This window comes from Panthera uncia, chromosome E1 (assembly GCF_023721935.1).
Source record: "Panthera uncia isolate 11264 chromosome E1, Puncia_PCG_1.0, whole genome shotgun sequence".
Classification (NCBI taxonomy): Eukaryota; Metazoa; Chordata; class Mammalia; order Carnivora; family Felidae; genus Panthera; species Panthera uncia.
This window is the reverse complement of record NC_064814.1, coordinates 48,232,387-48,252,969: the sequence shown is the minus strand read 5'-3', so window position 1 is coordinate 48,252,969 and position 20,583 is coordinate 48,232,387. Positions and strand designations below refer to the sequence as shown.

The following is a 20,583-nucleotide window of genomic DNA, read 5'->3' as shown; positions in this document are numbered from 1 at the left end:
GGGGAGAAACACCCTTTACGTTCACCAGAAAAACGGTGAGATTCAGCCAAAAAAGAAGTTTTCTCTTCACTAAGTGGAGAAATCAAATTTTATATCACCATCCAAAAAGGAGGATTATTATAAACATGAAAAAAAAAATTTTATGTTTATTTATTCTGAGAGAGAGAGAGAGAGAGAGACAGAGAGAGAGAGAATACAGCAGGGGCGGGGCAGAGGAGTGGGAGAGAGAGAATCCCAAGCAGGCTCCACAATGCCAGTGCAGAGCCCGATGCGAGGCTCGAACTCACCAACCGTGAGATCGTGACCTGAGCCAAAACCAAGAGTCAGACACTTACCCGACCGAATCACCCAGGTGCCCCAAAAACAAACATTTTAGACTTGACTTCTAGATGATAAAGCAGGTCAGGTTAAACTGCCCACACACCTCTCCGCTCTCACTTCTAGGGGAAGAAGAGCCCCACTGGGGTGTCAGCTAACCTACCACCAGGTGGAAATGAAGGACTCCCGCCCCAATGCTGGGCAGTGCCCCTCCTCCCACCAGGCAGCCAGTCCTCCACCGGAGAACATCCTGGGCGGCCTCTGCCAGGATCTGACAGTCACTGAAGCAAGTCAGATAGCCTTCTATGACTTTACCTGTTCTAAAGTTTTCTGAAGTACTGAAAACACCCATGATGAATTCTCTTTTTCTTTGCCAGTGTGCCCCGACCACTTAGTCTCTGAGAAGAGCAGTCTGTGGGTGCAGATTATATGGGTGTTGAAATGCGGTCATTTTTAAAGATCACGTGAGCCAGGGTCAGAGCTGCTCTGGCCATTCTGGCTACACTCTGGCCATCGGACACAGCCACTTAGTTTCACTCCCCGATTTAAGAGACGGGGTATGTTGAGCTGTGGCTCTCTCACCGGGAGGGTCAAGGATCAAAATCTTGAGAACTGGACCAAGGCAAGGCATAAATACGCCATTTTAAAAGAAAAAAGAACTCTTTAATGCTCCCCACCTCTCTTCTACTCTTCAAAGTCGTTTTGCAAATGACCAATCATTGACAGCATTCTTAAAAAATCACACCAAGGGGCGCCTGGGCGGCTCAATCGGTTGGGCGTCTGACTTCATGATCTCACGGTTCATGGGTTCGAGTCCTGCATCAGGCGGTGTGCTGACAGCTCGGAGCCTGGAAGCCTGCTTCCGATTCTGTGTCTCCCTCTCTCTGTGTTCCTCCCCTGCTCATGCTTTCTCTCTCTCTCTCTCTCTCTCTCTCAAAAACAAATAAATATTTTTTTAAAAAGAATCATGCCAAAAAGTAAACACTGTGGTGCTGTCAATGCACAGAATCAGGAGACAGGAAACTGAGAATCTTAAGTCCAGAGTTGTGACCCCTCTGAGGCACCAGGCAAGCCAGTGACCAGGATCCTCGCTTCTGAAATGAAGTTGGTTAAGCATCCAACTTCAGCCCAGGTCATGATCTCATGGCTCATGAGTTTGAGCCCTGCGTCAGACTCTGTGCTGACAGCTCAGAGCCTGGAGCCTGCTTCCGATTCTGTGTCTCCCTCTCTCTCTGCCCCTCCCCTGCGCTCGCTCGCTCTCTCTCTCTCTCTGAAAACTAAATAAATATTTAAAAAAAATTTTTAAATGATGGGGTAGACCGGATGCTCTCCCTAAACCCTTCAATTCCCAAGACCCTCTTTCTGACAAATGGCTCAATTCCCTGCCACCTCCGTGGTTGTCACGGGGAGCCCTGACCAGCTCAGCCACAGGTCACTGACTGTGAGGTGAGAACTCTGGCTACGAGCCTAGTGGCAGATGCTTCTGTCGGCCTATGGGGCTCAATGGTGGGCAAAACGGTAGGGCTTCCTTTGAGGGCATGAATAGCCCTCAGAACCCTTCCCTCCTCCCAGGAAGGCAGCTTGTGTGTGACCCCTGGGCCAGAGCGTCTCTATCTCTAACACACTGTGACTGTGCTACTAGAAATACCCACAAATAACTGGCTGCAATGCCACCCAGAGACTGGGAACCACAGCATGGGGGCATCTGATGGCTCCACACACCCATCCCACCTCCATGGGGCAGGCCCAGCTATGGATTAGACTTTGATCAGTACAATTTTCCAGCTTGAGACATCTGAAAAAAATGCAGAGCTGCATGGGAAAATTTAGAATTCCCATGATTTTGTGCTTAATTTAGCCCTGGCTGGCCGCTGTGATGGCACTAAGTCCCGGGCTGTCACCGTCTCCCGAGGAGCCAGCGAGAGAGCGGGAGCGGCGTGAGGGTGAACTATGGGCCCCCTGGGCCAGGACCCCACAGACCTGGTTTCGGGCACAGCAGAGAGCTAACGCTTTTCTCAAACGGAGCTCGAGATGCTTGCCAAGAGGAACCCTGCAGGAAAGGAACACGTATTTCCACACTTGTAAGAGCAAACCCAAAGCCAGGAGGAGAACAACTGGTTTGCTCACCTCTCTCTGCCCTTAAAGCAGGAGTTCCAGGAGTCGGGACTCCCCTCGCAGAGGCTGTGAAGGAACGAGGCCAATTTCCGTGGGCGGCTGGGGAGTGACTTCCGTGGACTGTCAGGGAGTGATGGCTGATGTCCGCTGACCCTCAAGGCTGGGCCTGGGTCCCCATCCCCCACCCCAGGCAGCGGGCCGGAGGGGGGTGGTCGAGCCAGGGCCCCAGAGACCAGAGGACAGGCTCACCTCGGCAAACGGGCAATCGGAAAGAAAGGATAGGCCGGATTCTCCGAAATCAGGGCCCGGGGCTACCCCGAGGAAGGACAGGACTCGAAGGTTAACTCTTTCTGTGTCACCATGTGCTGCACCCTCTTCTCCAATCACTGTCCTATTACTGGGACAGTCTGCTCACTGTCACTTCAGAGAAGCCCATGTGCCACAAACAGGCCCCAGCCCCTCTACCCACCTGTTGCCTCGTCTGCCTGCCGTTCTTCCCACGACTGTCACTTGGATGGCCTTTCTGGTTCATTTTTATCCCAGTTTAAGTATCGCCTCCTCAGACCCACCAGTCACCCTGCCACGTCACCACCTCGGATGCTCAGCAAAGCCCCGCTCTGCACGGCGTTTTCTCGCTTGTGAACCTGTTTCTCCCCTGTGCCCCCTCCACCCCCCACCCTCCCGCCCCTGACCTCTGTGAGAGCACGTCCTGCCTGTGTTCACCGCCGTCTCCTCTGGGCCAAGAGCAGAGCCCGGCGCGCAGTGAGTGCTGAGCGAACACAGGGGCGGCAAGTAAGACCGTGTTTAAAGTTCTCACAGTCCCGTCTATCTAGAGACCAGCAGCGTTAACGCCGTCTCCCTTTCCGCTCAGCTCACCATCACGGGAGTTAAGCGGCTGCCGTACTGACTGCCCAGGGATGAACTGCCCGAGGACAGGACTGCCAGGCCCCCGGCTTCACGAGCGCCACCACAGGAGTGGAGAGACTCGCCAGGGCCCGGACCCCACGGGGCGGCGTCCGAGTCGCAGAGCAGAGACCACTCGATGCCCCCGACAGCCTAGGCTCGGGAGCAAAGCCGGCCAGCGTCAGGCCGCATGTGAGGGCTAACACGGGGATTTCTTACCGAGGTGCCTGGAGAGACACTGGCAAACAACAGGTGTCCAAATATCTGCGTCCTCTTCCCGGCACCACCAAGGGGAGGACGTCGGTAAGGATGTTACTCGGCACGTCCCCGAGGGCGACTCAAAAAGAACTTCCAAAGCAGGAGACAAAAGCCCACGGGAGCTTCTCCGTGAAAACCGTGCTGGGTGGATATCGTCTACCAGTCTGTTGGTCCACAAGCGCCCATTTCCTGACCACACGGCAACCTGGTAAACAGGGTCACCGGCTCCGGCTTTTCTCTGTGGCTGGCATTTCCAAGAAAGGTCTCCGTGTGCTAATTCTTTGTTACTAGTAACTGTGATAGAATAGCCTTAGAACAGCAGGAGAAAGAGAAGACGCTCTTTAATAGAAACTAGCAAATACTAATTGAGCCCCAACTATATGCCAGGCATGTTCTGAGAACACACGCGTTTCCTTATTAAATCTCCATTAACAGTCCTAGCAGGAGCTATTATTATTACCCTCCTTTTACAGAGGAGGAAGCTAAGGCACAGAGAGGTTCAGGAACCAGCCCAGGCCGCACTGCCAGCAGGGGTTAGGACCAGGATTTGATCCCAGACCTCTGGCCTCTGGTCCTATTCTGTACTTCGTATATATTCCTTCTGGCTTCAGTCCCATCCAGGGCTCAAAGTCACGAGAACAATGAATTTGTCCCTGCTGACGCTGCAGCCTGGAAAGGCGCCTCTTGCCTCTGTGTTTGAGAGGCCAGAAAATGGTGGGGGAGAAACTCTTTTCCTACCCCTGTTCAGCTGGCCACCGGATGGAGGTCCCGTCCCCAGCCAGCTCACCAAGCCACGTGAGCAGGGGCAAAGATGCTGGAGCCAGAAGGGCCTGAGGACTCACCTACGTGCAGACACCAAGGCCCAGAGCAATTTATTTATTTATTTTTTTTAACGTTTATTTATTTTTGAGACAGAGAGAGACAGAGCATGAACGGGGGAGGGCCAGAGAGAGAGGGAGACACAGAATCGGAAGCAGGCTCCAGGCTCTGAGCCATCAGCCCAGAGCCTGACGCGGGGCTCGAACTCACGGACCGCGAGATCATGACCTGAGCTGACGCTTAACCGACTGAGCCACCCAGGCGCCCCAAGGCCCAGGGCAATTTAATGCTGTACCAGGATCAGACCCTGGCATTCCCAGCTCCTACCAGCATAGCCCACAAAGGAAAAAGGTTTTAAAGATGTGCTTCAAAGAAAGCTTCCCCTTGAAGTGTGTAAGGTTCTACAGACTGGCAATACAATGAAATCAATCAGGGCAGAAGTCTGAAATACCAGACTCCAAAACAATTTTTTTAAATGTGTTCTTCAGAACTCACATCCTTAAGAAATGATGTCTCTTTGGCTATAACCAGATCTTCTGCTAATTCAGTTACATCAAGAAGTCTGCATTATTCCTTTCTTTCTTCCTTTTTTTTTTTTTTTTTTTTTTTAATGTTTGTTTACTTGAGAGAGAGAGGAAGACAGAGAATCCTAAAAGGACTCCGTGCTGACGGCAGAGAGCCCAAGGTGGGGCTCGAACTCACAAACCGTGAGGTCATTACCTGAGCCGAAGTCAGACGCTTAACCTACTGAGCCACCCAGGCGCCCCCTTGTATTATTCCTTTCAAATAGCTGTGGTCATCTGAAATTCCACTCAGAAAAAACTGGGTCTCCATGTTGAAAGGTAAACCTTCTTTTTTGGTACAGAATAAAAATATTATTTCCCTCCTTCCTCTTCTGCTGGAGACGGTCCCAGTGCTTTATTTACTCTGCAATACCGACTGGATATGTCAGGAGGAAATGTTCCTTCTAACTCTTAAATGTCAGAGTCTCTGCCCCAGAAAAGACGGGAGCTGGCCCTAACGTCTTCTTGCTGTTCCTCTGTTTGCTTAAGTTTTTATTATGTGTTATTGGATGCACATAAAAGAATTAAGTGCAAACCACATGTGAGGCACAAACAAAAGGGACCCCTGTGATCCCCCACGCTCTCAAGGCCTAGGGCACGACCACAGTGCCCACCCCAGGGGGTCCTTCCCCTCCCTACTTCCTCTGCCCCAGGCAAACAGCTCCGGTTCTGGATTCTTCAGTACCTTGATTCTTTTTTTTTTTTAATGTTTATTTGAGAGAGAGAGAAGAGGGGAGGGGCAGAGAGAGAGAGGGACACACAGAATCTGAAGCAGGCTCCAGGCTCTGAGCTGTCAGCACAGAGCCCGATGCAGAGCTGGGCCCCACGAATGCGAGATCGTGACCTCAGCCAAAGTCAGATGCTTAACCGACGGAGCCACCCCGGAGCCCCGTCCCTTGCTGTTTAAAGCAGAAAATTATTTTACCGCCAGTGCCGTAAAACCAAATAATGTGTGGTCTTCCACGAGTCGCTTCTGTCATTTCATACCATCTATGTTCCTGAGGCGAATCCACGTCGCGCCATAAGGCTAGCTGTGGCCCGCCTGCCTTATGTTCGCATGTAACACTTTATACACACTCTCCTGCCAATGGACACTTAAACTATTTCCAAACTTTTGCCATCGTGAATAATTCCGGTCCGTGCAGGCACGGCTCCCAGGACACAGGGGCAGGGTGTTTCCAAGTACGTTCCTAACGGTAGAACTGCTCATTTACAGGGTGTGCAAAAGCTCTCCACAGATTTTGAGAACGCTTTTGCTGTCCTTTAATGACATCGTCGTATCATTACAGAGCAGACGTATTAATGGTTTAGTCGATACCAGGTTCAACAATTACTCTTCACTCGCTCAGTGTGAAAAGAACGGCTCCAACAGGCACGAGGGTTTAGGGAGGCACAAGACGTGGCTTCCGGTCTCGGCTGGGGGACAACAGAGCAGATTACAAGCTGCGGGCCCCGGGGCAGCTCACAGGAAGATCAGGACAGGCTGTGGGATGCCAAGTGCATCTGAGGCAATGCTGTTGAAGAACGAGGGGCACGGGCAAGTGTTCGTTCAGGCAGAGCGCAGAGACAGCGAGGGGTGTGGGAGTGGGGTCTCCAGGGGGCCGGCGGGGAGAGGCTGTGCTGCCGGGGCCCCACTCAGCACACTACGAAATCTGGACTTGCGTGGTTACTCACTTGCAAGATTTTGCCATTTCCTCCCAAAAATGATAATGCTAGTGGCTGACACTTACAGAACGCTTGCTATGTGCCAGGTGCTGCCTTAGGAACGGCCTCATTTAGTTGTTCCTCTAAGTGGTACTATTGTTCGCTTACTACGTTTCTTTAAATCCATTTCCTTTTAAATTCAAATACCCACTCTAAGTAACCACATACACGAAATCAGGCATCACTGCTGTGACATTTGGGAAGTGGGGGGCCTGTTTGTTGTTTTTTTATTTTTTTAATGTTTTTATTTATTTTTGAGACAGAGAGAGAGCGTGAGCAGGGGAGGGGCAGAGAGAGGGGGAGACACAGAATCCGAAGCGGGCTCCAGGCTGTCAGCACACAGCCCGACGCGGGGCTCGAACCCACGAACCGTGAGATCATGACATGAGCCGAAGTCGGATGCTTCACCGACGGAGCCCCCCAGGCGCCCCTGTTTGTTTTGTTTTTGAGACAGAATTCATAGAGCATAAAATTCACCATTTTTCGGTGTACAAATCACACTTCCCGTTTAGTATATCCACAGTGCCTGTGCTAGGGTCATCCCAAGAAGGGGCCGTGCATCTGTTAGTCCCCACCCGAGCCCCTTCCCGCTCCCCACCCCCGCCCCTGTCCACGTTCCGTCTTGCTGGATTTGCCTTTCCCAGACGTATCATATGAACAGAATCACCCAACCTCTGGCCTTTCGTGTCTCCTTTCTTTTACCTAACACATCTTAAACACTGATCCACGGTGCAGTATAAATCAGGACTTCGTTCCTTTTTAGGGCTGAGGAATTTTCCACTGTATGGAGATACTACCTCTATCTACCGACTTCGTTGGAGGACAGCTGGGTTGTTTCCCCCTTATTTTGGCCGGTGACTAGTGCCGCTGTGAACATTTGCGTACGAGTGTCTGCACGGACTACGCCTTCAGCTCTCCTGGGTCTGCACCGAAGACTGGACTCGCCAGCTCATGTGGTAACTCAGCGTTGAACTTTTTCAACTGCCAAAGTACCAGGGCATTTTTAAGATAAAGAACTACTGCAATTCAACATTCGACTGCGTACCACTCAAAATTATTTTAGGAAATACTGCTGGAGCAAAGCTACAGAGCCTGGTTTTTGTTTTGTTTGGGAGCAGGGCAATGACGCTGTCCCAACAGTATTTCTGGAATCCTGACCAAGCAGCACAGGGTGAGAGGGCCAGGGTGGGGAGGAGGGAGGACGAGGAAGACAGGAAGGCCACTCAGAACCCACACGAGGGGCGATGAGAAGAACTGAGGCCCGAATGCGGGGGCAGCAGGGGAGCAGAAAGGCGGGAGGCCTCAGACATAAACACAGAGCAGAACGAACCCCCGACAGCCGAAGGTCAGCGCGGGGTGTGACAGGTGGAGTGGCGGTAGCCAGGAGGACAGAGGCGCCCTTCACAGAACACAGAGGTGGGAAGAGTGTGCAGGTTTCAGGAGAAGGAAAGAGGCCGAATCCGTGGTTTTCCTTCAAACAAACGTAGCTGGAGGTGACGGCAAAGCGGGAGCGAAGGGCGAAAAAGGCCAAGTGGCAGCGGGCACGGAGGGCTGGGGAGGGGCACCAGGGTCCACACGTTCCTCTGGGGGGAGCGGTGAGACGACCGGGGGAGAACAGGGACGGAGGCTAGCAGTCACCGGGCCAAGTCCAAGAAGTGCCAGGAAGGGGGCCGGAGACCCCGGAGAACCATCCGGCGCAGGCGAGGGGAGAGGCCAGGGAGTGATGCTAACGAACCGGGACAGAGAAGAGTCCAGAGGACGAGGCAAGAAGCCTGCCCGTGGGTGCCGTGAGCAGCATGCCTTCTCATGACACCAATGAGTGGCTCAGACATCCTCGCGGGGGAGGCCACTTCCCAGACCTGTGGCACCATGGCCCGCACCTCCGGGGCGACTACCTCCTCCCCGGTTTCAGGATAAAACCGAATCCAAATCACCCCCAATTCCCTCCCCTTCTGCTGGAGGATCCGCCACCTGCTGCCTGCCTGGGCTTCCGGCTCTCCCTCCGCTCTCCCTCCTTCCTCCCACGACCTCTGGACTGCAGCTCTCGGGGGGACAGAGGCCCCGACTGTCTCCACACTGCCGCCCGCCTCACAGGGCCTGGCACGGCGCCTGGCACACATCTGCCGCGGGAATGAATGACTCCACAGGCCCCAAGTCCGGCCCCACCTGCTCCCACGCTCCCCCCCCAACGTCTCTGAGCTCCTCTCCGCGCCCCAACCAAACCTCCAGATGCTCTGACAGAATGTAAAACGCGACCTCTCGGTACTGTTTGTGGGGGGTTAGAAATGACAGCCCGACAGAGTGGAAAGATGGCTGCCTCTCCTCCCCCCCCCACCCCCCACTGTTCAGGCACGTCCCTGAACCTCTGTTTTCTCATCTGGAAAATGGACGCGGCGGCCTGCCAGGCACCACAAGACAATGGACGCGCACAAGCTGTGAGAACGGAGGTGAAAGCTTTTGCTTCTACCAGTTTCCATGCTCGCCCACACGCTTTGCAGGCCACTGGCCCCTCCCCCCCCCCCCCCCACCCCCACCCGAAAAAGGGAAACAAAACCAAGCTGACATGGGGGGGGGGGGATTTCTGAGGCAATTTCACACTAAATTTAACAAGCAGAAACAAACAGCAGTCTGCAAACCGTGTAATTTTTTTAATTCTTAAAAGATTAAAGTATGCTGGCAAATGTCAAAACACGAAAGCCAAAAAGAAATTAAAATTGTTATTTTCCTCTTGGTTTTATCTCCATTAGCCAAATGCCTTTGTTCAAACAATGTTTACATTGCCATTGTCCTGCTTTGTTTAGAAAAATAATACAAGGGTGTAGGACTGAGTGTGCACACAGATCTGCCCAGTTTCTCCGGGGCTCAGAAAACACTCGAGTTGAGAAATCTGTTGCGCCAGAGGCTGAGGAAGAACTGTTTACTCGCCTTGGAATATTCATCGGCCACGTCAATACCACCGACCTCCTCCTCTTTCGGCCACCCAGGGGATAACCAGGCCCCCAGAAGAGGACAGTGCTTCAGCACATGTATGCTTCGCAAGGAAAACATGAACCAGAGGCCTGGGGATGGCCGCTTGGTGACCGCAGGCTTGGCTGCAGCGAGCCAAATGCATCAGGGTGACGGCTGTACCTTACTCAGTGCCTACTGTGTGCCAGAATTCTGCAAGGGAGGCATTTTACAGGTAAGAAGCAAGGGGTGGGTGACACCGCGCATGAGTGGGGTGAGGTCTGCGTCCCCTGCACGGAGCCACAACACCTGCCGTGAAAACTTGGACGAGCCCGGTCCCAAACCTCGGCCAATTCAAGGTTACTTGCACGATACTGCCTTGCTCCTCTCCGATACCATCGCCCACTTCTAAAGCTGCCGCTTGAAAGATCCGAGGTCTTCTCACCGACGGGCTTTCAAGGCTGCCCCATTTATTCAGTTCCAGGTAGTTTCTACCCGGGGACTCCCCACCTTACTACTGAACGCTTCCCAGACTGGCCTGTCCACACGGACTCGCTCTCCTGGGTCCCACGAAGGCCCGTTTCTCTTCTCTGTAGAAATTAGTTACATTCACCAAGTACTCCCAGTTCACGTCCTTCTGGGAACTGCACGTTCCCAGGTCAGTCACGGCCCCCGGCCAATAAAATCTGCTAGAAGTGAAATGTGTCGTTTTTCCGTCAAACACTTTAAAAGCCAGGGTGTAATTCTCTAAACTCCCTTCCCAAGGTGGTGGTGATGGTGGCGGCCTGGGTCAACACAGAGCTTGCCTATCTACCCGAGACCGGAAAATACGTCCACACGCAAATTTGTGCACCCGTGTTAACAGCAGCATTGCTTACAATAGCCAAAAGGTGAAAACAGCTTTGCCCATCAACAGATGACCGGGTAAATAAAATGTGGTGCAAAACGGAGTGTTATTCAGCCTTAAAAAGGAATGAAGTACAGATATACGCTACAACGTGATGAACTTTGAAAATACGCTGAAAGAGCAATCCCTATTCAAACAACACCAGCATTCTTCACAGAGCTAGAACAGACAATCCTAAAATGTGTATGGAACCAGAAAAGACCCCAAATTGCCAAAGCAATCCTGAGAAAGAAAACCAAAGCTGGAGGCATCACAATCCTGGATTTCAAGCTTATCACAAAGCTGTAATCATCAAGACAGTATGGTACTGGCACAAAAACAGACACATAGATCATGGAAACAAACAAACAAACAAACAAAAATCCAGAAATGGACCCACAGACGTACGAGCAACTAATCTTTGACAAAGCAGGAAAGAATATTCAATGGAACAAAGAGTCTCTTCAGCAAATGATGTTGGGAAAACTGGACAGCGACGTGCAGAAGAATGAACCTGGACCACTTTCTTACATCATACACAAAAATAAACTCAAAATGGATGAGAGACCTAAACGTAAGACAGGAAGGCAACAAAATCCCAGAGGAGAAAGCAGACAACAACCTCTTTGACCCTGGCCACGGCAACTTCTTACTTGACATGTCTCCAGAGGCAAGGGAAGCAAAAGCAAAAATGAACTCCTGGGACCTCATCAAGATAAAAAGCTTCTGCACAGCAAAGGAAACAATCAGCAAAACTAAAAGGCAACTGATGGAATGGGAGAAGATATTTGCAAGTGACATACCAGATAAAGGCTTAGTATCCAAAATCTATAAAGAACTTACCAAACTCAACACCCAAAAAACAAATAAGCCAGCGAAGATATGGGCAGAAGACATGAATAGACACTTTTCCAAAGAAGACATCCAGATGGCTAACAGACACGTGAAAAAATGCTCAACATCACTCATCATCAGGGAAATACAAATCAAAACCACACTGAGATATCACCTCACACCTGTCAGCATGGCTGACATTAACAACTCGGGCAACAACAGACGTTGGCGAGGATGCGGAGAGAGAGGATCTCTTTTGCGCTGCTGGTGGGAATGCAAGCTGGTGCAGCCGCTCTGGAAAACAGGATGGAGGTTCCTCAAAAGATTAAAAATAGAACTACCCTACGACCCAGCAATTGCACTGCTAGGTATTTATCCAAAGGATACAAAAATGCTGATTCTAAGGGACACGGGCACCCCGATGTTTATAGCAGCGCTATCGAGAAGAGCCAAAGTATGGAAAGAGCCCAAATGTCCACTGATGGATGATTGGATAAAGAAGACATGGTATATATATATAGAATGGAGTATTACTCGGCAATCAAAAAGAATGAAATCCTGCCATTTGCAACAATGTGGATGGAACTAGAGTGTATTATGCTAAGCAAAATTAGTCAGAGAAAGACAAATATCATATGACTTCACTCATATGTGGAATAAGATATAAAACAGATGAACAGGGGCGCCTGGGTGGCGCAGTCAGTTAAGCGTCCGACTTCAGCCAGGTCACGATCTCGCGGTCCGTGAGTTCGAGCCCCGCGTCAGGCTCTGGGCTGATGGCTCGGAGCCTGGAGCCTGTTTCCGATTCTGTGTCTCCCTCTCTCTCTGCCCCTCCCCCGTTCATGCTCTGTTTCTCTCTGTCCCAAAAATAAATAAAAAACGTTGAAAAAAAAAATTAAAACAGATGAACATAAGGGGATGGAAGCAAAAATGATATAAAAACAGAGGGAGAGCAATCATAAGAGACTCTCAAATACAGACAACAAACGGAGGGTTGCTGGCGGGGTGTTGGGTGGGGGAAGGGCTAGTGGCGTGAGGGGCATTAAGGAGGATGCTGGTTGGGATGAGCACTGGGTGTTGTATGTAAGTGATGAATCACAATTCTATTCCTGAAAACATATATATTTTGTTATTAAAAAATAATAAAGAAAAAGAAAAGAACCGCATGCTTAAAGAAAGGAGCCAGGCACAAAAGGCTATCTACTGTATACATAACTCCGTTTATATGTCCAGAACAGGCAAATCCAGAGGACAGAAAGTAGACTGACAGTTACCAGAAGGTAAAGGAAGGCTGGGGTTGGGGGTGGCGTGGGGGGACTGCTTAACGGGTATGAGTATGAGGTGTTTGGGGGAGTGATGAAATGTTAAGATTATGCTGATTGTTGCACAACTGTAAATATACTAAAAAGTACTGAACTGTGTATTTCAAACAAGTGAACTTTAATGCGTGGGACACAAATTGTGAATCGATAAAGCCATTAATAACCACCACCACCAACAAAAAAAGGTGCCTCCATCAGCCTGGGCCCGTGAATGACGACGATGACCGCACACACTGGACACACAGCACGAGGAGAGAGAGAAGTCTCTGCTGTGTCGGGCCACGGAAACATGAGGGGCTGGTTGTTTTCACAACACCACGTAGCCCACCCCCATGCAGACTCAAAACGTGTCTGTGGTCAATTAATTTGAAATCCTGGAAGGAAGCCAAGGCTGTGGTTCTGTCCCAATAGAGACCAGACTCTGTCCCAAGGCCACAGTCTGAATCTTTAAATACAGGAGATGGGGGTGGGAGGGAGGTACTTAAAGAATCTGGCTAGATCGAAACAATTCCTAGCCTGAGAAATTTTTACAACTCCTAACTTAAGGAACTAAACTCCCCAAAACATAAAGAGCTCACAGCGATTGAGAAATAAACAACCAATAACCCAAGGAAAAAAATGAGAAAAGAAACGTCCACCCAAAAATATAAATGGTCCCGGGGCACCTGGGTAGCTTAGTCAGTTGAGCATCCGACTTCAGCTCAAGTCATGATCTCATGTTTCATGCGTTCAAGCCCCACAGTGGCTCACTGCTGTCAGCACAGAGCCCACTTTGGATCCTCTGCCCGCCTTTCCTTACCACCCCCCCACACGCACTCTCCCAACAATAAATAAATATTCTTAAATAAATAAGTAGTCCTTAAACATATGACACGATCGGCTCACACTTCAGAAAAATGCAAACTGAAGGTTACACTGAGATGCCTTTTACACCTGTCAGGTTGGCAAAAATCCAAACATCTGACTCTGCCTTCTCTCGGCAAGGCTGTGGGGATCCAGGCACTCATACCTGCTGGATGGAAGTACAAATTGGAACAACCCCTGCCGAGGACAATTTCGCAAAATCTACCCACATTGCAAATGTGTTTGCCCTCTGACCCAGCGGTGTCCCTGGAGGACGCTACCCTCAGGGCCCCCTGCACACAGATAAGACTACTGGATGCAGGCGAGGTATGCTGGAAACAACCCGAATGCCTTTGTTTAGGGGATGGGATTTAAAAGAAAACAAACAAAGGAACAACTTCACAATATCAAATAGCTGAAAGAGAGTGACGATTCTCCAAGTATGAAAATAGAAAACTCTCTAGGCTACAGTGGTAGTGTAAAGCAAGGTGTAGAATGATTATGCGTAGTGTGCTCTTCTCTCTAATAAAAAGGGAGAAATAAGGATATAAATTTGTGTGTGCTTTATTTGAGTAAAGAAACACTAGAAGGATATCCTAACTGCTAAAAGGGGCTCTCTATTCAGGAGAAGGCAGTCTGCATCCGTGTCGACGAGGCTCCTCAGGTGTCACACCTGGAAGGCCGCAAATGGCCTGTGGTGGCCTTTCCCAGCTGTCCATACCCCGTTCCAACCTGCACTCTCCCGTGCTGCCCACAGGTCCACGCACCCCCACCCACCCTGCCACCCTGCTACTCTCACCTCCTACCCCTCACCCCCACCCCACCCCTGCATGGCCCTGAGCAGGTGCCTCTCTGACCACGAGGGGCAGGGGCAAGGAAGGGAGGAACAAGAGGCTACGAGCCCCCACTTGTGTAGCAAGTTTGTCGTCAACACCTGCCCCCCCCCCCCCGGTCAGGTGGCAGCAGAGTGCTGGGGGACGCAGGTGAGTCAGACGCAAACCCTGTCTGCAAAGAGCTCACACGACACAGCCCATGGGAAGCAGGGAAGCACAGACAGCCGACACCCTACTATGGAAGCCCAAGGGGTACGGGCCAGCGGTGGAGCGGGCAAGGAGAAGGTCAAGGTGGCTGAGCGGCAGGCAGAGTGCATTCCAAGCAAAATGACGGGCTCAGGCCCCAGCCGGGCCAGTGGGGAGGGGACAGCAGTGAGAAGGAGGCCAGAAGAGAGGGCGCAGGCCAAACAGGGATGGGCCCTGGATGCCAGCAACAGAGAACACGGACTCTTCCTCCAGGCGTTCCGTTCCGGGGGGAGGGGAGTCTCAGCCTCCTCAAGACCCATCAGAGACCCAAGCTCCCAGCAGGTAGCCTGGGCCTTTCCAAGGAAGGCAGCCCTCCTCACCACCCAGCCAGCGGCCAGCCGGGGGGGAACAGGGCAAGTGTGAAGAGGGCGAAAAGAAGTGCCAAGTGAGAAGGACAGGCTGTTGGCCCTCAAAGGGATGTGATCCTTGTCTGGAAATTTCCCTCTGAAGTGACTCAGTGCTCACAACATGCCAAGTCAACGAGGTACTGTGCTCATATTCAACAACAACAGCAAAACCGTATTTCCACATTACCTACTGAAAGGAGACAAACTTTAGGCTGACCAATTCCAAATTCGATTTCCATGAGCCTCACAGGACAGTTTTTTTTTTTTTTTTTTTAATTTTTTTTTGTTTGAGAGAGTGAGCGAGCAAGCATGAGCAGGGGGGGGCAAGGCTGGGGGGGGGGGGGGGGGGGGGGGGCGGGGGTGGGGGGGGGCAGGAGAGAGAATCCCAAGCAGTCTCAGTGTTGTCAGCACAGATCACAGGGCAGTTTGTTTGTTTTTTTAATCTCATTTCTGAGTCTCGATTCAGAAGCCGGTACGTTACAGAATGAGGGTTTTTTTTTTTCTCTTAAAGAAGACAACATTGTTTCCCCTTTCTAAGTTTTAAATGGATTTCCTTCTTCTAAACTGGGGCGGGGGGGGGGGGGCAGCCTCCATAATAGCTTTTAAATTTCTGTCAAAAAGACTTCTTAAATATCCACCAGCTGGTAGTGTGATGGAGCACACAAATGAAAACCTCAAAGTGACAAGTCTGTGCTAAGCCATCCGCCACCACCAGGCCCTGGGCGGAACGCGGCACCCGTCAGGGTCTGCTCTCCTCCCGGGATGTGCAGTCTTGTGGGAAAGCTAACAGCTTGTCGCTGGGGTTGGCTCAGTAACCAGCCAGGCGTGCCTGACACCGCCGGACAGAGAAGCGGGGACCTGTCCCCGGCGTGGGACACCCACTCACAGGGACCCACAAATGACCCCTCTGCCTGTCCCCGTGCGGCAGCAATGCTGAGGGCCCCAGAAGGAAATGACATGTCATGGGTGCCCCTGAAGCGAGCCAGTTGACCTACAACCTGGACCAGCTCTCCGGGTTGGATCAGAAGTGAGCTGCTGAGCCCCAGGCACACACATTTCCTAAGGAACTGGCCTGTTTCCTCCTCCGACGGGGACTTCTGAGAAGAGGCAATAAACTGCGGTAAGAACATGCCGACACCCACATCACCGACACCTCATCAGCAGCTCACCAAAGGGAAAAGACACATTCAGAAGACAAAAACAACGGCCAGCCCGACTGCCGCTCTTACTGAGGATGGAAGAAAGCATTTGGGAGTCAGGACGGACCTGGGTATCGCTTAGTCCCACTCTCTCATTTATACCATCGAGGGGGAAACTGAGGCCCAGGGACCAGTAGGTAACTTTGCCCAAGGGGCCAGCCTGCCCCTCTCTGGAAGCCTCTGTCAGTCTTTGGCTCCATGGTCCGGCCCTGAAGCCCTCCTCCCCCTCGACCAGTTCCTCCTCTACACTTCCCATCTCCGCACCAGTACCAACAGCTTCCACAGTCAGGGTCCCCCCTCCCTCACCCACATCCAACTGGTTAATAAGCCCCTAGCAATCCCGCAAAGCAGAGAGTTCCTGAGTGCCCTCCCAGAGCCTCTGGAGGCTGAAGACCGGAGCCACCCCCAGCAAGGGAGGAGGGGACAAACTGCAGGAGGCACTGCCCTCTTCCCACTGTGGCTGTTCAAGGGAAAGCTCTGGACCATCCTGGCAATGGTCACACAGAACACAAGGACCCCTGGGTACTAAACGAACAAACAACTTAGAGAAAACAAACCAAACTATTAACAGTGACTACAGGGGCAAGGCCATAGGTCAAGTTCCAGTTTGGTTCTTCCTACTTAGGTGAACTTTCCAAATTTTCTTTGATGACCATTCAAACGGGCACCCTAACCATTCTCCGAGACTTAGCGCAAAAAGAAAATCAGCCTGGAAATACCATACTGCAGATAATCTATTTTGGTAGAGTGGACTTAAACATAATCAGAAGAGAAAAAGAGTGAACAAGATTTTTGTTAAAAAGTGAAAGAAGTAAATAAAAACAATGATGGGGTGGGATGAAGGAAGAAATAATGGGTTTGGTTTTGTTTCGATAATCATCTGTTTCTCTTTCTTCAAATGTTAACATCTATCCAACACCTTGCATTCAGATTACAGTGGTTTCTTGTGCTATTTACCATTTTCTTCTACCAATAAAATATAGTTTTTTTAATCAATAAAGAATGTCTTTTCTTTCATAATTTCTTGTTTCTCTTTAAAGCAGGGAAAGTGCTAGGGGCACCTGGGTGGCTCAGTTGGTTGAGCTTTTGACTTTGGTTCAGGTCATGATCTCACGATTCATGAGTTTGAGTCTGGAATAGGGCTCACTGCTGTGCGCATAGAACCCACTTCAGATCCTCTGTCCCCCTCTCTCTGCCCCTTCCCTGCTTGTGCTCTCGCCAAAATAAGTAAATTTTAAAAAAGAAAAAAAAAGGCAGAGACAGTGCTTTTTCTTTTTTTTTTAAATTTTTTTTTAACATTTTTATTTATTTTTGAGACAGAGAGAGACACAGCATGAACAGGGGAGGGGCAGAGAGAGAGGGAGACACAGAATCAGAAGCAGGCTCCAGGCTCTGAGCCATCAGCCCAGAGCCCGACGCGGGGCTCGAACTCACGGACCGTGAGATCGTGACCTGAGCTGAAGTCGGACGCTTAACCGACTGAGCCACCCAGGCGCCCCTAGACAGTGCTTTTTCAAAGTGCAGGAGGAATCGGATTAGTTGCAAAGACCATGTTTTAAATTTTCTCTTTATACACTGGGTCTTCTCTATGATTACTTTTTATAACAAATGGAATTAAAGCACAAACTAGGTCCCAAGTATGGGACGTGGGTCCTGAATGGGCCAGAAGACCTGGTTACAAAGCTGTACTACCACTAAGCAGGCTTGAGATATTCAGAGCAAAATCCCAGCCACTCCCCCCCCACCTCCCAACCCTGGTCCCAGGAGTTAAGCCTTCTGCAGTTCTGGCCACAGAGAGGATCCCCTCAGAGCTTTCCCACTGGTTCCACTGGCAGGAAAACCACTGGAAGCTACATAATCCCTTTTACTTGGCTCCTCTGAGCTTAAACCACCATACTTTAGGGTAAGCTGTCCTCCCAGACTCCATCCTTTTCTTCTGTTTATCCCTGTCTTGTTTGCTAAACGAATGTGAAATGGCCTAAAACAGCAGATCCCAACCCTGGCCACACAGGTAAATATCTGGGGAACTTTGGAAAATACTTAGGCTCAGGCCACTTTCCCTGAACAATTAAAACAGAAGGTGGTGGGGACCCAACATCGGCATTTAAAAAAATTTTTTTAATATTTATTTATTTTTGAGAGAAAGAGAAAGAGAGAGAGAGAGAGCAAGTGAGCAGGGGATGGGCAGAGAGAAGAGACACAGACTCTGAAACAGGCTCCAGGCTCTGAGCTGTCAACATAGGGCCCAATGCGGGCTCAAACGCACAGACGGTGAGATCATGACCTGAGCCAAAGTCAGAGGCTTAACGGATGGAGCCACCCAGGTGTCCCAAGCATCGGCATTTAAAAAAAAAGAAGCTCCCCAGGTTATCCTGACAAACTACATTGAGCCCAGTTGAGAATCACTGGCTTAGAGAAACCCATGTAACAATGAAAAGCAAGCAAACAAAGAAACTCAAGCAACAGGGAAAGAGAAGGAAAAAAGAAAACAAAACAAAACAAAAGGCTGGGCCAAAAAGCAAGGTTAGAACCCCAAGGGCAGGCCGCACTAGAGCGGGCCCAAATGATAGACTTTGCGCTGAGCTTCCAGATGGCCAAGGCAAAGATGATTCACGCTGCCCACGAGACAGAAATAGAGCTAATTCACAGAAGAGTTCTTCCTTGTCCTGGGACCTGAGATGAACACCTCTCTGGACCCTCCAAAAGAGGACACACGGCATGATGCGAGAGAGCATCTCGCCCCACAAGGCAGCCCCTGCGATGGGCACCCCACGAGTCAGCAGTTGACTTATTCAGGCCTGTTCGCTAACTCCTTGCTAGAAATAAAATCTAACAGAAATCAATGTCTACATATAAAACATGTTACCAAACCCACTTCATTTTGCACACTGATAACAACATACCTAACCTAACCCCCTGACCTGCGGCACCTGACAACACAAGGGCAGACACTGTTTACTGAGGCATGGAAATAAAGGCAATGACTCACGAAAACACCAAGTCTGCCCCTATAACTCTGGAGTCAAAGTCAAGCATTTCCCTCAATGCCAGTGCTAAAAAAAAAAAAAAAAAAAAGCCACTGCCCACCCTCAGACCCATAGCTGTGGTCTCTCAGGTCTAAGAAGAGGAGGGTGTCTCTCAGATGGCAGCCTCCTAAGCAGGCCTCATGGCCACCGAAAAAAAGCAACAGGCCTGAGTCCCTGACGTGGAGTATGCTTTTCCGTTACATATGATGTACTTCAGTAATAAGTTCTTTTTTTTTTTAATTTTTTTTAAATTTTATTTATTTTTGCGACAGAGAGAGACAGAGCATGAGCAGGGGAGGGACAGAGAGAGAGGGAGACACAGAATCGGAAGCAGGCTCCAGGCTCTGAGCTGTCAGCACAGAGCCCGATGCGGGGCTCGAACCCACAGACTGTGAGATCATGACCTGAGCCGAAGTCGGATGCTTAACCGACTGAGCCACCCAGGCGCCCCAATAAGTTCTTTTTAAATGGGTTAAAAATCAACGGATTATGGAAGTAGCCACCCCCCCCCACCCCTGTATGACGACATTTTCTTTTTGATCCACGTATCACATCACCCATTTCAAAGTAAGCACGGACAAGTTAAAGTAGCAACCACTCACAATTGCCAAAGGTGGAAACAACCCAGATGTCCACCAACAGATGAACAGATAGACAAACTGTGGTCTGTCCACACGATGGAATATTATTTAGCCACAAAAAGGAATGACACACGTGACTCCAGGGCTGAACCTGGAAAACACCATACTCTGTGAAAGAAGCCAGACACAGAGGGTCACACCCATATGACTCCATGCACATGAAATGCCCAGCACAGGCCGAGCACCCTAGAGAGAGAAAGCAGGTTAGTGGTTTTCAGGGGCTGGGGATGGGAGGGATAGGGAATAACTGCTTAACGGGTACAGGTTTCCTTCTGGGGTGATGAAAAAAGTCTGTAACTACATTGTGGTGATGATTGCACAACAGTGTATATATACTCTTTTTGAGAGAGACAGGCAGGGGGGAGCGGAGGGAGAGGGAGAATCTTAAGTACGCCCAGTACAGAGCTGACATGGGCTCGATCTCATGACCCTGGGATCATGACCTGAGGTAAAATCAAGAGTCGGACGCTCAACTAACTGAGCCATCCACATGCCCCAGTGTAAATATACTTAATGCCACTGAATTTTTTTTTTAATTTTTTAATGTTTGTTTATTTTTGAGAGAGAAAGAGACAGAGATGAGTTGGGGAGGGGCAGAGAGAGAGGGAGACACCGAATCTGAAGCAGGCTCCAGGCTCCTGAGCTGTCAGCACAGAGCCCGACGCGGGGCTCGAACCCACGGACCGTGGGATCATGACCTGAGCTGAAGCCAAACACTTAACCGACTAGGCCACCCAGGCGCCCCTTAATGCCACTGAATTCTTAACACTTTGAAATGGT

The 20,583-nt window shown here is 50.4% G+C and overlaps 1 protein-coding gene across 3 annotated transcripts in view; it reads right to left on the bottom strand.

Moving 5' to 3' along the window:
• EPN2 (epsin 2) overlaps positions 1-20,583 on the bottom strand; it is an 83,182-nt gene that overhangs the window by 50,168 nt on the left and 12,431 nt on the right. The window contains exon 1 of one of the 3 annotated variants that reach the window (XM_049636890.1): positions 3,556-4,646. The exons of the other annotated variants lie outside the window; for them this stretch is intronic. The gene's annotated coding sequence lies outside the window, so the exon portion shown is untranslated. Of the gene's footprint in view, positions 1-3,555; positions 4,647-20,583 lie in introns of those variants that run through there. 3 annotated transcript variants of the gene reach the window in all.